Below are 15441 nucleotides of genomic sequence, written 5' to 3' on the forward strand. Positions count from 1 at the left end.
GACAGAAAGTCAGTACTTTGTGGACACTGGGACTGGAAAAGTCATGTCAATGGAATCACATCATGGCACCATCATTTTTTGCCTCCCGACTTTTCTAATCTGGGCCACCGTTGTGCTGGAGACCTCAGAAGCAGCCCCAAGATTCCATTATGGTTAGTGTTAAGGTTCAGAGAGTCAGAAATCGTAATGGTCCAGGGTCACTGCGACTGCAGAAGTCATGCCAAAGGGATCACTGCAGAGCACCAACAATTCTGCCTTCACACCCTTCTAATCTGGGTCACCCATGGTGATATGGACCTCAGCCTTAGCAACAAAGTTCCAGTATTGTTAGGATTAGGCTTAGAGTTCAGAAAGGCAGTTCAGCTCAGGGGACACAGGGGCTGGAAAAGTCATGCCAAAGGAATTATTGCAGGGCACCAGCATTGCTGCCTTCATCCTTCACACCTTTGTAATCAGGAACACTCATGATGATGGAGTGGGGGGAAGCCATATAAAGGAGTAGCTGAGGTCACTTGGTTTGTTCAGCCTGGGTAAGAGGAGACTGAGGGGAGGCCTCATATTTCTCTACAGCTCCCTAGTGAGGGGAAGAGGAGGAGCAGGCCCTGATCTCTGTGGTGACCAATGACAGGACCCAAGAGAATGCCATGAAGTTGTGTTAGGGCAGGTTTAGGCTGGATATTGGGAAAAGGTTCTTCTTGGAGAGGGTGGTTGGGTGCTGGAACAGGCTCCCCAGGGAAGTGCTCACAGCACCAAGCCTGACAGAGTTAAGGAGTGTTTGAACAAGGCTCTTAGGAGCATTGTGTGACTCTTGGAGTGTCTTGTGCAGGGTTAGGAGTTGGACTTTAGTGATCTTTGTGGGTACTTTCCAATTCAGGATATTCTTAATGTAAAAAGGTGTTTCTGATTGACTCAAATAAATACTTCAATTTTTTTTTTTTATTTTGGAGTGAAAAGTAGAGTTGTTTTTTACTTTAAAATTTAAAAAACAACTAAATCCACATTGTTTGCATTTACAGAAATAAAATATTTTTGTATTAACACTTGCACCACAAAAAGAGCTGTAAGCACTTGATTTGCTGCAGTTCTCAACACTTAGAAAAGGGCTTACTGGCTAAAAGGGCAGTTGACCTTTCCCAGATGCAGCGTGAGAAGGCCTCTCCACTTTTTGGCTAAAACAGTCCATCATGTGTTAAGTACCCTGTGGGAAGTACAGTAGAGATGTCCTTCAGTCCTTCTTCCTGGGATAGGAGCTTGTGTCTCAGCTTCCAGCAGAGATGAAGGATCAATAGGGGTTTCCTGAGGGATTGAGGCACAGGTGTTAGTGCTGCCACTTACACATTGTATGTAAATAATTTATAGTTACAAAAACTCGGTTCTGTTTCTAAAACACACTGTTTCTGTTACCTTCTTTAGACTCCTGGTTATTTCTAAAGGTGTTGTTGACTTTTCCCGGAAAGGGGAGATGAGAAACAGTACAGAAACTCCTTCACAAATACTATGATGATGTTTGTGGCTCCCTAGTCAGGGAGCTGCATCCTTTCTGCATTCTGAGATGTGCCTAACTGAATACTTGACATGAATCCTTGGATCTCAACCATGTGAGTCACTAAGATGCATGCTGCTAAGCCTGGGCTCAGGTTCATGGAACCTAAGTTGCCCTGAAGCTGAAGTCCACTGGTTTTAAGCCCTCAGTTGCTCTCTGCTTTCACTAGAAGAGAGGGATCAGAACAAGAATAAATTTAACAGGCAACAGCCCAAGTATTCCTCTGGCCTTTTTGTGTTCCCTCTAGCTTGTTTACATTGACATTTAGAGAGGCAGATGAGCTCACATTCAATTAAAAGTTTTGAAATAATCAGCTTTGATAGGGTGCCTAAACTACTGGATTTGATCCACATGATTTTCTTCTGCTGCCATGAATGTAAGAGGTCAGTACATTGATGCCCCTGTGTAGCTGCGCTCTTCCCACCAATATTGTTCTGACTCTGACCTTCTGACAAGGGAGTGTTATAGTGGGCTGAGCCCAGTGGAAGGCATTGCCAGCACCTGCATTCCAGTTCAAAATCCCTCACTGTTGGCCTTTTGCTTTGGTTTAGTCAAGATGTTTTTTCTTTCTCTGTATGCATGTCTTAAGTCATAAAATGCTTTTATTTCTCTTCCCCACTGTCTCACAGAAACATTGTAAGGGTTAATTGGAATACTTATAAAGCATCCTGACAGTCAGAAGTTATTTTAATTAATAAGACCATTACAAAGAATTATGCTCTAGTAATCCTAACAGCTGATCCCAAAAGGTTGTCAAGTGTCTCTTATTCCACTTCTTGTCCCAGTTTGCTAAAAAGTTTGGAGTTTTGGTTTATTTCACTCCTTTGTTTTGCAGTGAAATGGCAAAGTGGTAACTGATATTTCTGTGATGACAAAGCAGTCTCATGCACTGGAGAACGTGTAAGAGATGGCTGTTTAAAGTTTAAGATTTATCTAAGGACCATAAGGTAATATTAAGTCTTTTTTTAGTGATTCCTCTACCCGTGGACATTACAGCAGAGCAGCAAGCTTTTCCTATTATTTTGATTTTGTTTAATAGTGAAGGTCATTAAGAAGTTGGTTATAGGGCTGAAGAATCCTGCCCAACAAGGCAGTCCAATAGGTCAAGTAATTAAAATATAAATATTACTCTACTGCCAGGTCCCTTCTGCAGAAGTGCCAGTACAGAGTTTGGTAACCTGTTAAGAATGGGCTGCAGCAGCAGCAGCAAAGGAAAAACAAGAGTGCTGAGTGTGTGTGTGTGTACATTATGTACCCTCTCTCTGCCCAGCGCTGCTGCCAGTCACACAGGCCGCCTTCAATCACTTAGGTGTTCTTGCTGAAAATAACACTGGCACAAGACCCTGCCTAGAAACTTGCAGAAGTGAATTACACACATAGGTGCCCCTGATCAGCAGTGCTTAACCGCTTGCTAGCTGTGGCTCCAAGGTCTTAACACAAATACAATCTTATTTGTGGGGGGGAGGTACAATAAACCAACAGTATTAGGTAAGTCTCCTCTTCTTTTGGCCTGCCTTTGGAATGCTCTTCAGTCCTCCTCCTCAGTTCTGGGAGAGTAGCTGCCATCCTTCTCATCTCCACCATGGGCTCTTCATACCTTGTTGGCTTGGCTTGGCTTGGCACCAAGCCAAATCTAAGCCAGTCAGTCTTCAGCCAGCACAGCTGAGGTGGCTGCAGCTCCAGTTCCAGAGAAAGAGGCTCTAACCAGCCTTTCTCAGCTGGCCTGCTGTTTGGAAGAGGTCTCCCTTCTCTCACACAGCTTCCTGTGTACAACCTAGCCCACCATGCTGGCCCCTCACCTGCAGTGCAGCCTAATACACTTGAGATAATTCTCAGGTCATTCTCCTAGCAATGGGGTTATCCTTAGTGCTTCTTCCCAGTGGAAGATATCAGTGCTTTGGAATTCAAGTGGTCCTAATTAAGTCTATTTTCCTGTTCCAGACAGACACCATTCCCCAGTATAAGGTTAATCAGTTAGTCTCAGGCTACTTGGGATCACAGTTATTATTCAGTTACACATTTGTAGTCATCTTCCCCGTTTAAAAGGGTTCATGCTGCAATTGTACTTGGAGACTGCAACAGAACAATATTATAGCTAACATTATGAAATACATCTAGTGACTGGTTAGTCCATTCCCACCTCAAAGGCATTTCCATAATCTTCTGCTTCAAACACACATTTACACACCACCTAATGTCACCATTAACAATGAGAGAAACATGTAGAAGTGGGGATTTTTGACATCTTTCTGCTCCCCAGTTAAAAAATCGTGAGTTACATTTCTATTAAGAAAACATCAAGAGTCTTCAAGAGAGAAAATATCAAGAGACACTTCTGAAGGGCAGAGGGCAGAAATACTGCAGGTCAGGTTGGTTCATCTCTCCTTCCTTTTCTGATGCAGCAACTTCTTTCAGACCCAGTGTTGTCCAGGGAGTGGAGATGGACAAGAGACACTGAGGGGCTGACAAGACTGGCTATAAAGGCCGGTGAACATAAAGGCCAAGACATCAGGGTCACAGAATCAAAGGCTTCCTGAGGTGGGAAGGCACCCATGGAGATTGTTTTGCCCAAACCCCCTGTTCAAGCACAATCAGCTGGAGCCAGTGGCCTTGGGTAGTGTCCAGCCAGGTTTTGAATACCTGGATGGAGAATACCCTGAATACCAAGGATGGAGATTCCACAACCTCTCTGGGCAACCACTTTCTGTGTTTGATCACCTTCAGAGTAAAAAAATGTGTTTCTTATGTTTAAAGAAGAATTTTCATGAACCATTTGCACGTGTGGGTGACCTCTGTCCCAGTGCTGGGATCCATCCCACAGCACAGAAGAGTTCAGACCAGCTGGAGCATACATGACAGAACTTCACAGAAGACTGATAGCACAGCTTTATGAGCAGGTGCTGCAAAGGAAGTTCTGTCTGGAATCCCTGTAGCAATAGGGGAATACAGATAAAATTTTTAGTACAAAAAAAAATGCATTATGATACTACAATTATCATCAAAGTAATTAATTTTTTTAGGCCACATTTATCAGCATCATGGGAAGGCAACCAAGGGTTACTCCACTTTAACTACCTTGGACCTTATCTGGGAGGATGCAGCAGAAGTTTTTGAGGACTTTACTCCATGATAGGAGCTGTGATACCAAGCAGAGTAAGAACTCCTCTTTCCTTCAGCATTCTGAGTACAAGACATGAAGCCATTTATCCCACTGCAGCCCTTCTGTGCACATACTGCTCTCCCAGCAACTGACTCTACACATGTTGACTGCTGTTGTTCTGCTCCTCTGCTTGCTAGGAAAAATGCTACTAAGAAGAATCACTTGTAAGAAGAATCACTTTTTTTTTTTTTTTTCAGTTCTTCTTCCTTTTTCACATTTAAAATATAAAAGCCATGCAGATCACTGACAGCTCAGTGAGATCAGCCTGGCTTGGGACAGAGCTGTAAGTGAGGGAAGCAGAGACAGGCATTCCAACATTAAACTGAAGAGAAAAAAATCAGGCCAGAGTCTGCAAGAGAACCCAGAGAAGCCCATAGGTTTAATACTATGAATGTCACAGCTCCACTGCAAGCTGGTCATCGTGGAGCCCTTTGATACTATGTATGTTCAGTATCACTGTCCTCTCGTGATGTTTGTATATTGCCTATCTCTGTAATCCTCAAAAAGGTATTTGACTGCAAGAAAGGCCATTTCCCACTGAATGTTTTTTTTTTGTTTGTTTTTTCTTATCAAGCTCTGTGTTGAAGCAAGATTACTTATGTTTACAGAGTTCAGAGTCTAAAAAAGTAGAGAAATGTGAAAGATAAACTCTTGACAGCAGTGTTAACATCAGTTTTATTTGCATCTTCTATTTTATAGTATTCAATAAATATCTACGGAATACATTTGCAGATTACAGTATCAATGTCCACATGTTCTGAGAAAAAACAGATACATAGAAATGTGTTCTGTGTAAGGAATGAGGTTCGGTTTTGCTCTAAAAGAACACATCACTTGTAATTTACTGATATTTGACACTATAACAGTATAACTTGTAGTTACATGATGTATGTTGTTTTCAGCTCTCATCTGTTGGCAGGGAAGCTTCAGAGAAGATATGAATGCCTTAGTGCAGGCATGGGTGAAAGGCAGAGCACCTGTCAGTCTCTGAATACATTCCTCTTCTCCTGCCCTTCTCCCCAATGTGTACCTTTTCATGCTTGTCTAAACTGCGCTTCAGCCGTGCATTGTGTTTGGATTTTAGAAAGAAGTGACATTATCAGGATTCATACATATTTAAGAGCGAAGACAAACACTTTCTTGCATACTATACTGGTTAGCACTGAGATCTTTCTTAGTCCAAGCATTTATACACATGATTTAATGTGATTCCGCTTGTAAAAAGCATGCCACCCTCTTGAGACCCTTGTATTTATCTGCTTTCAATTACATTTGAAGTATTCTGAAAGTCTCCTATACTAATCCCATCCAAGTTGGAAGCCACATAGCTCATGCATGAGACTGTCAAACATGAGTAGTTGCAGATGTCAGTGCACCAGTGGCAGGAATCCAGGAAGATAGATCAAGGCTTAGTCACTGAAAAATACACGCCAGCACATCTCAGATACATAGCATTGTAGCACCTCATGGGGAAAACGTGTCGTGACAGGAGATCAATAACCTCTTGGAGGCGATCTGATTTTGAAATATTCTTGATTAATTATGCCAGGGTGTGTTTGGCAACTTAGCCTGATCCAGCCTTAACCTAATGCTTTTTGCATGAAGCACTATTGTTACTAGTCTCATAAGTCAAATCTGGTGGTTCAAGTTAGGTTTTAAAGGGTCAGGCTATAGATTTTGTAATGTCTTTGTGCCCGACATTGCTGTCTTTACTATGGTGTGTAGGCTTTGACTATCGATCAAAATAACAGGTGTTTTAAGATGAACAATAGCATTAACAACTAATTGCATTTGAAGCAAAATGACTCTCCTAAATAAAGTGTGTCATACAGTGGGTAAAACAAGTAGGGAATGTCAGTGTGTTTTCATGGCAGGTGTTCATTCAGGATGTTCCCCAGGCTTGTTTGCTCATGTGCCTTCTTTGCAGAGGAGAAGCAGCTCTAGGAGACACACAAGCAGGCTGCCAGCATCTCTGTCCTTCCCCTGCCTTCCTGCACAAACACGTTCTCACCCTCACTAAGTTTTTCAGCCATACCTGTTACTCCATCTGCCTTTCAACCAATGCAGGAACCCAGCCCATGACTCTTGGCTTCCCTACGCCCCCACGACGTACCCCCTCTTCCCTGCACCTCAACACATGCTAGTGCCTTAGCCACTCCTGCTCTTAGTAATCTGTGGTGCCACTAAGCCCAGCCTTGGCCTTCTGCATCCTGAGCACAATGTGTGAGACCAGCAGCTGCCTTAGTGCCTGCCCATGGCTCGTCACCATCTGTTGGGTGGCTCAGCAGTAGCTGCTTTTGGGCAGCTGCTGTCACACAGCTTCGCCCTGCACTGCTGCACAGGCATGCACCTCTGCCTTGCAGTGGAGTCTGTGCCATTTAGAAGACTCAGGGCAATGCACATCCAGTAAAACTGGACAGACAGACTGAGTGATGGGTGCAGCAATAAGAATGTTCTCACCTTAGTCTGCTGCTGCTTTATGTAATACAACAAAAGAGCTTAGGAGGTTACATCCTCTAGAGCTATTTGTTAAAGGAGTTTGCATGTACAATGTAAAGAAATAATGAAATAAAGATAATAACAATATCTGTGAGATAAATTGTTTGAACCACACTGCAGATAGTTGCAATCACCATGTGACAGACCAAAGGCTGACCTTTGGCTACCTCACCTACACAACACCCAATAAATCCAGTCCCTCAGTAACCACTTCCAAGATTTTAGATTTCCGAATAGCATCAAAGAGTCACCACTTGAAAAAGAAACCGAGAAATAATGGGGGTTTTTTATTTTCCCAAATGTGAAATTTCTTTCCCCAAATATACTGGCCCAAAGCCCAGGACAAGCAATATTTGGTCCTGGACCAGTGACAGATTCAGAGTCCAATGTTTTCAGGTTGGAAAACGGATACTTTGGCTATCATGAAGCCAAAAATATCCCTCTGTGAAAGCCTTAGTACTAGTCCTGGGAGATTGCCAGATGTTAGAATTTAATATAGAATATTTTATGTACTGATAAACTTTTCAAGTTAGTTAAAGAGATTTACAAAACATACTGATACAAATTATTTTCTCCCTTCTGAGGCCTTCGAGTATGGAAAGAGTTCACTTTTCAGGGAGAAGAATACTATTTTCCATATGAGTAATTTCATTTAAACCATTGGTAAAATACATCTTCAAGTTCTCTTTAGTGATTTTTTTGCTAGAAATGCATGAGGCTCAATGACTTTACAAGCACTTTTTCAGCTTGACCTGCAGAAATAGTCAAATATTCATTCATGCAAATTAAATCTTGGTAACCCATGTAAAAGAGTCTGTGTGTGTGTGTGTGTGTGTGTGTGTGTGTGTGTGTGTGTGTGTGTGTGTGTGTGTGTTATTTTAAGGATAATTTTAAGAGACAATACATTTCTTTGCCTAGATAAACCTTTTTGCAAATAGTAGCTTGAGAAATTCTAGGGTAGGTTCAACTGGCAAATAAACTGAGAAAAAAATGTAGAAAAATTACATAACACTGTGATTAATGAGAGCTCTTTGCACAGGATATATCTGTATGTATATTCCAAGTTGTTAGTAGCATGCTTTCTCTAAGGATTTCATGGCAAAAATAAGGACTTGAGGTTGAAAGTAAATTAGGGTCTGGAGGGTTTGCTCAGCTGTGGCTGTGTGCACAGAACCAGGAGATTGTCTGGTCTTTGCTGATTGTCTTGTATTTTAAAAGTCTGCTAAGTGTCAAGCAATGCCTGCTGGCAGGAGCAGACTGGGGAGTTTGGGCATGGCGCAGAATGAGCAAGAAAGCCTGGCTAAGGGATCCCAGCAAAAGGAGAGAGTTGGTTTATGTGACATTGCCCTTGGCATGCATTTAATGGTATCTGCATACATGAAAAGCATTAAAAGTAGTTACATTGAATTTTAAAAGTTAAAGAAAATGAAACACGTAGCAATGCTGTTCCCTATGGCAACATGGCACTGGTTTTATACTGTTTTTTACTGTATGTACTGTGTCTAGTCCCTACCCTCATCTTGTTCCAAGTCCAAGTGACCAAGATTTTGTGTGTCATGTTAAGGTATTAAGGATAGAACCTGCAAGAAAGCAGCTTTGAGCAGCAGGAGCTGAGATGAAAGAGAGACAGACAGCTCAGAGGGAGGCAATTGAAGAAGTCTGCAAAAGCAAAGGGGAATCAGGACAGGGGGTCAATCAGGGTAACAACTGATAGCTGCTGAAAGGGCCAAGATGTCTCAGAGCTGTAAACTTGAAGGATTAGATTGGCTTTCATACCAAATTTTTTGTGATTTCTCTATACATGTTTGCTCATCTTAGGCTAACATCCAGGAATGGAACTGAGGAATGTGATGTAGTTCTTCATTCCTCCGTAGCTACCCTGCGTGACCTTGAGTGAGGCATGCCCTCTCCATCTTGTCCTTCTTCAAAATGAGGATAGGATATCCTGCTCTTACAGATCAGGGCTGCTGTGAGGGTATGTTTAGTAATGCTTTTGAGGTGCTGAAGTGCTTTAGTGATTGGCACTGTGGAAATTCTATAGATAAACACCTATATATAACCTCCCTGACACTAGTACAGTCATAGGGTGAGATCAGATTGACACTGCTATTTCAATATATAGCATATACTGCATGTGTCTGAAGAAACAAGAACAAAGCTGTCAACATCAGGTATGTGTGGGTAAAGTGATAGAAATCCTCTTAAGTCAGGAATGCCATGTCCACTGTGTTTTTCTACAGAAAAAAAAGGAAAAGAAGGGGTAACATTAAAGAGGCAGTGTTAATTTTCTTTTCAAAGAACCCTACACTTTCATATTGATTGAAAATGGTTATCTTTGGCTCTTGTGTGTTTTGTGGCATTGTAAGGTATTGGTCTTCATTTAGATCATATAACACTTCTTCCTCCCTCCAACCTACCATAACAATTAGTGAGCCGTCTGGGGCTGCCTTGGAGTGCATCCTGTGCATCAGCTCCTGTGCATCAGCATGTCTCACTTAATAGTCATAATTTCTCATTTGTAAGAGGAAAAGTGCTACCAGCACTTTTAGTCTCATAAGGGCTCAGACTCAGTCAAGGATTCCAATTTATTATGCACCCAGCTCTGATATCCTGCTGCTCTCTTTATGGATTAGGCTGCCTTGGTAGAAGGTATCATCCTTCAGACAACACATAAATACTCTCTGGCCAGCTGTTCCTTTCTCAGAAGTTTCTCAAGGAGTAAATCAGAATCATACCTCTATTTTACTAGTTCCTGATCTGCTTTTCCATTCTAGTCTGCTAGGAGCATGCAGAAAAATGAGCTTTATTGCTACTGTTACTCTACAAACGGCACTGACTACAACTGTAGGGATTTTTAGGCCTATTAGTATTGGTTTCCAGGATGAACACACTAGTAGTGATTTTGAATTTAGAGGAATAGGTATTGGTCAGTTTGCTGCTGGTTTCTATTTTCTTTATCTCAAGGTGCTCCACAAACCCCTGAGAGGGAAGAAAGAGTGGCAGACTGTTCCACTCATTCTGAGGTGGAGCAGCTGTTTAACATCATAATCTTGTTGTGAGTTCACAAGAAAAAGGGGAAGGATAACATCCTGCTGATGGAAACTGTATTTTATAGGCAAATTTTAAAAGAAAGCAGAGGCAGCCAGAAAACACACCAATTTGCACAGAAGGGGGCAAAGAAGAGGAGCACTGCCAAATTTACACCAGCATAAGTCTCAGGCGGAGGCAGTGTTCTGCAAGGTAGTTTCCCTAGCAGATGTTGAAGCAGCTGTCCTTGCCAGGGCAGAGGCTTTGACATGGTCATAGCTTTGGGGTGCAGATGTAGCACTCCAGGTCCTGGGCTGCACAAGTTCTGTGGGTGAAAACCTATCTGCAGCCTCCTTGTTGCAGGACACACCAGCACTCCTAGGAGGCTCCCAGTCCATCAGTTAAAATGTTGGTGGACATCAAAACTGCAAGGCCTCCTTTCTTGTCAGTGGACTTTTGCTGACTCTTGAGAACGTGGGTTGAATGTCATGATGTAGGCCTCAGAGGTGCACAGTATTTCACTGAGCTAAAATGTCCTATACCTTGTAGTTTTCAGTCTGATCAAACTGAGTAATGAGTCACAGTCTGTTGGTTGAAGTGAATTATAATCACAATTTTTGTGACCCTCAGTTTAACCATTCCTACCGAACTTCTGCAAGCTACCTGGGTATCTGAGATGCCTCTGGAGACTGAGCTCCTCGTCATAAAGGTAGTTCTGGACAGTCAGTGCAGATCAGGAGGAGGACTTGGGAAGACATCACTACCATGTTTATGCTGATGATACAATACAAAAACTAGTCAATTTAGCACCTTTTGAAAAGTTTAAAGATTCCATTTAAAACACAGTTAAGGGAGGGAGAAAAGGCCAAGTAAGGTACTGTTGAAACCAGTGTTAAAAAAAGCAGCACTTACTGGTTGAAAGATAAAATATATAATTAGGCTTTCAAGAATGAACACTTAATTGCCTAAAGACTATTACAGAACTCATTGTTAATGTACCTATTTGCATAAAATATTTTTTTCTAAGTAACTGTTGCAGAACACACCTACAACGGGGAAGCACAGTCCTCCATCGAAGCTCAGCTTCCCAAGCCAGCACTTCAGCTGTGGTGCATATTTGTAATGTGATTTTCTGGTCTCAAATGTCATTAGGCACATATATACCGTGGCGGGGGGGGTGATACATATTTTCATAATATTTTTTAAAGAGTTATTAATGAGCAGAGTTTCTCTCAGGACACCATGACAGTGGCTCTAGGAATTAATCCACCTGCAAGATCCCAGGATGGCTTGCTTTATAGTGTGTGCTAATTCAGTTTCATTCAGAGGCTGCTTCTTTGGAGTTAGTCTCCAAAGTGTCTTGTGGGTCAGATTCCCCCTATGATAACTTTCCTGCACATTTCATCCAGGCTCTGTGCATTGTGCTGGTTTCTCTGTTTTCTAGCAGTTGGAGATTTGGCAAGCTGTATTTCTTCACCATTTGTTGGTGATGGGTCCTTGGGAAGCAATGCCATGTGGTAGACGCAGAATAAGAGGAAGTTGCAGATTTCTACTCTGCTGAGACCAGCACTTCCTAGCAAAAAGATTTACCAAAGCTGGCTTTCCAGCAGCAGGGGCAGGCAGTGAGGGGTCTGAGCAGGGCAATGCTGTGGCTGGGTAAAGGGGGCTTATGGACAGCTCTTCAGCCCACAAAGTGATCTTGGCAGGTGAATCCTTCAGAGAGGGATAAATAATGGGCCTTCAGGCTGCTGTCTTGGTGCTCCAGGGGAAAAAAGGATTTGTGGCTGTGAGGACACCTTGCAGATAGCACCACAGTCACAACTGGAGAAGCTGACAGGGTGTATTTTCTTGCAAGTAGATGCAGTTACTGAGCTCTGGAAAAGCTCAGTTTAAGAGCTCCTGCTAAAGCTACAGGGAGGGTTTGATATCTTCCCCACTGCTGCCTGGGCCAAGCTGGGGGCTGGGGACTACCCTGAGCCTGCAGTCACCACAGAGAACATGTGCAGAAAGGGTTGCCTTCCTGGGGCAGTGGGAATGGTCCCTGGTGTGGCCACAGCAGTGCTCAGCCCAAGTCTCTTGTGTCAGCACAGTCATACAGGCAAAACTATCTCACAGGGGCAGCTGGTCTCAGTGGGAGAAGAATAGGATGTCCAGGTAAAAATACAGTTTTGCTTGTAACTACTTAGTCCATGTTAAAAATGCCTTATCAATATAGCATTAATTAGTAGTGCTAGCATAGTTTACTACTATTATAATATTATACTAGCCATTATACTCTAATTATATATTTGTTCTTTTCTTAAAAATTTTAATGGTGCAAAATGGAACTTTTAATGGTGCAACTACTGGAAAGCTGTTAGAGCAGCTAATCATCCTTACTGTTTAAACCTCCTTGTTATTTGAACTTCCTCATTCCTCAGTCTTCTCTGAAGTAAGCAAGCCCCAGGAGATACTTTGGCAAACAAGGTGAGAAATGTGGTTTTGTCCCCCCGTGTGCCAGTCGGTAAAAGGGATCAGTCCCAGAGGTACCAGTTGGGTATGTTTGATCGGCATAGTGTGATCTTTAGGCAGGTCAGGGAAATATCAATGCTATTTTCTCTCTAAACCTCAGATTCCCACTGGCCTGTTATTCAGAAATCAGGTGGCAAAAACATTAGAGGATATGAAATCTTAGGCCCCCTGCAGAATACCCAGCCCTGATGGATCCCACTGCAAGCACATTTGACCCCTGACCATCTTCACTATGCTTCAGTCTAGAGTTTTTATTGACACTGTTGGATAAAAGGCATCCCAGACTACGGAATTTCATATTTTTTAAATCAAGGTTTTTGGAGGAGCTGAAATGTAGAGAAAGGAAATTTTAACTTGGTTGTGGTTTAGTAAAGGATATGAAGCAGCTTTTTAGAGTGGCACTTTCACAAAAGCATTTTAAACCAAAGTTCATACTCCAAATTTGTAAAACTGCAATGTTTGCATGTAGCATTGACATTCACTGAGATTAAAGTTACATATCTCTGATTTTCTCCTTAGACTTCTAATTCCACTGTACTTTGAACGGGATTTTGTACACAAACTTTTTAGTGGCGCAGCTTATTATCTGCTTTTCCCTCCACCCTTACGTTTAGAAAAGAGCAGAAGTGAGAATTTAGGAAAATAATAACCTATTTTATTATACAACCACAAGAATTGGGAGGAGGGAAAGGAGAAGAGTATTTGAGATTAAGGTTTGATTGTTGAAATTATTTTAACTACTTTTTAATTGGCAAGCTGTTGAGTTGTTATCATCAATGAAGAACTCATCAACAAGCAGTGTCGAAAGCAGTAAACATTTACATGGAGAAACTGAGCTCTCAAGCTCTGTAACAATCATCCGTAGAATGTAGAGTTAAAACTGACTGGATTACAAGAATACATTGTACAAGGAGTATCAAGGGTGGAGTTTGGTATTAATAGTTGTTTTTCCTCAGTTTTTTTCCTCTGAATAAGTTATGGGGGCAGGGCAGGAGACATCTGCACAGCCTCCAGCTGCTCTGCTTTGGGGGCTCTGCAGAGTGAGGCACTGATCTCTCTCTTCCTGGAGACCTTTTCCATACAGACACAAGATGTACAGGTGAATCTCCAGGGCTTGCTTTGCTGTCAGTCCCTGATCATGGATTTTGAAGGTCCTCTGCAGCTCATAGGCCTCTAATCTAATGGTGGGCACCTTTATAGCAGACCACACTGCTATAAAACATCTCTGCATTCCCTCAATGCTGATTTATACTGTTTAAAGGGATGGGGGTGGAACAAGTTGTTAAAAAATGAAGAAATTGAAAGCTCCCCGAACTGCTGTATTATCTACCTGACATTCTCCAAGTGCTAGTCATTAATTACCAATGCCTTGAAAATCAGAGCAGATACCCAATTCAATTATGTTACATCTCTCAGCAGGAGCATTTCCATTATCTTACCATTTTCCATTCAAACCATTCTTCTTTGCAGTTTTTAAAGGCTTAGACCCCACTGTGTTTCTTCTCAGTTGAACCTGTAATCCACAATCCACACCAAGATATTTCTACTCCATGCCTCTCCTACCTGCACGCAGGTGAACATCAGTGTGGGTTTACATTGTAATTATTGAAATCTTAGAAATCCAACCTCCAGCATCCCCCAGAACTACATGATGGCAGAATGTCGCCAGTGAATGCCATAACTTTCCTTTCCAGCTGGTGATCAAGTACTATGGGAAGGACTGAACTTCAATTAGGACTTAGGCTACCCTTGCAATCCTTACACCTCCAGGCCTTCTTGTGGAGAGGGCAGAAGAGTTCACAGTCAGTCTTACCAAACCCTAGAGCTAACCTCTCAACTGAAGTAATTGCCTTTAGAGGCCAGCAAAAACTTGGCCCCATGGAGGCAAGGCAGAGTATATTTCTAGAGTCACCACTAATGCTGGTCTTAAGTGAGCTGTATATTCAGAAATTATGGGCTTTATTTCTTGGCACATTTGTTCTTTGCTTTTGTATATTTTCACGCATTGAGTGTTGGGGGCAGTTTTTCATGCTGCTGACATTAATTGGATGAACAGGTCTTCTCAGAAGGGGCAGTATAGGAAATGTGTATGGGAAAATAACAAAATAAGGAGTTTCACAGCTAAATAAAGACAAGTGGCTGAAAAAGGTTTTTACAACTTTGGCTTTCAGATGATTCATTTAGGAATCTAAAACGATTTTGTGCAACTGAAAAATTAAGATTCACAACATCTTTCTGAATGTAATTTGTTTCTGTCTTGCAGATGGAGGAACAGAGGTATTGCTGCTATCATTTGAAAATATGTCCCCTGTTTTCAAGTCCCCAGACTGAGGACTTTTGAGATACATTTAAACCTAATTCTCAGAAGCATTAAATACCTCAATTTGTATTCATTCACTTGGCATTGTTTGTACTTAGTCTCTGAAAACCAGATGTATTGCCTTCCAACTAGAATGGTCACAATAACTGAAGTGACATGGCAGAGATCACAGAGCAACTGCAGGGCCAGACTGAGGTTGGGACCTCAGTCCCTTCATGACACATTTCCTTTTTACTCACTGAGTATCTGCCTTGGATTCCTGAACAAAAGCACATTCTGGTCACTCAGTTTTCCTCTGCTCTCTAAAACAGCTGGACATTTTAGAGATGATACTGGTTGGGTTATTGATCAATTTTGTAGTTACTTTACCTTGTCTTTCTA

At 42.0% G+C, this 15441-nt stretch overlaps 1 protein-coding gene across 7 annotated transcripts in view; it reads left to right on the forward strand.

The window, feature by feature from the left end:
* The window catches only part of AIG1 (androgen induced 1), a 123673-nt gene that overhangs the window by 94626 nt on the left and 13606 nt on the right, over positions 1 to 15441 (forward strand). The gene's annotated exons all lie outside the window — the stretch shown is intronic.

This window comes from Serinus canaria, chromosome 3, assembly GCF_022539315.1.
Source record: "Serinus canaria isolate serCan28SL12 chromosome 3, serCan2020, whole genome shotgun sequence".
In the NCBI taxonomy this organism is placed as follows: domain Eukaryota; kingdom Metazoa; phylum Chordata; class Aves; order Passeriformes; family Fringillidae; genus Serinus; species Serinus canaria.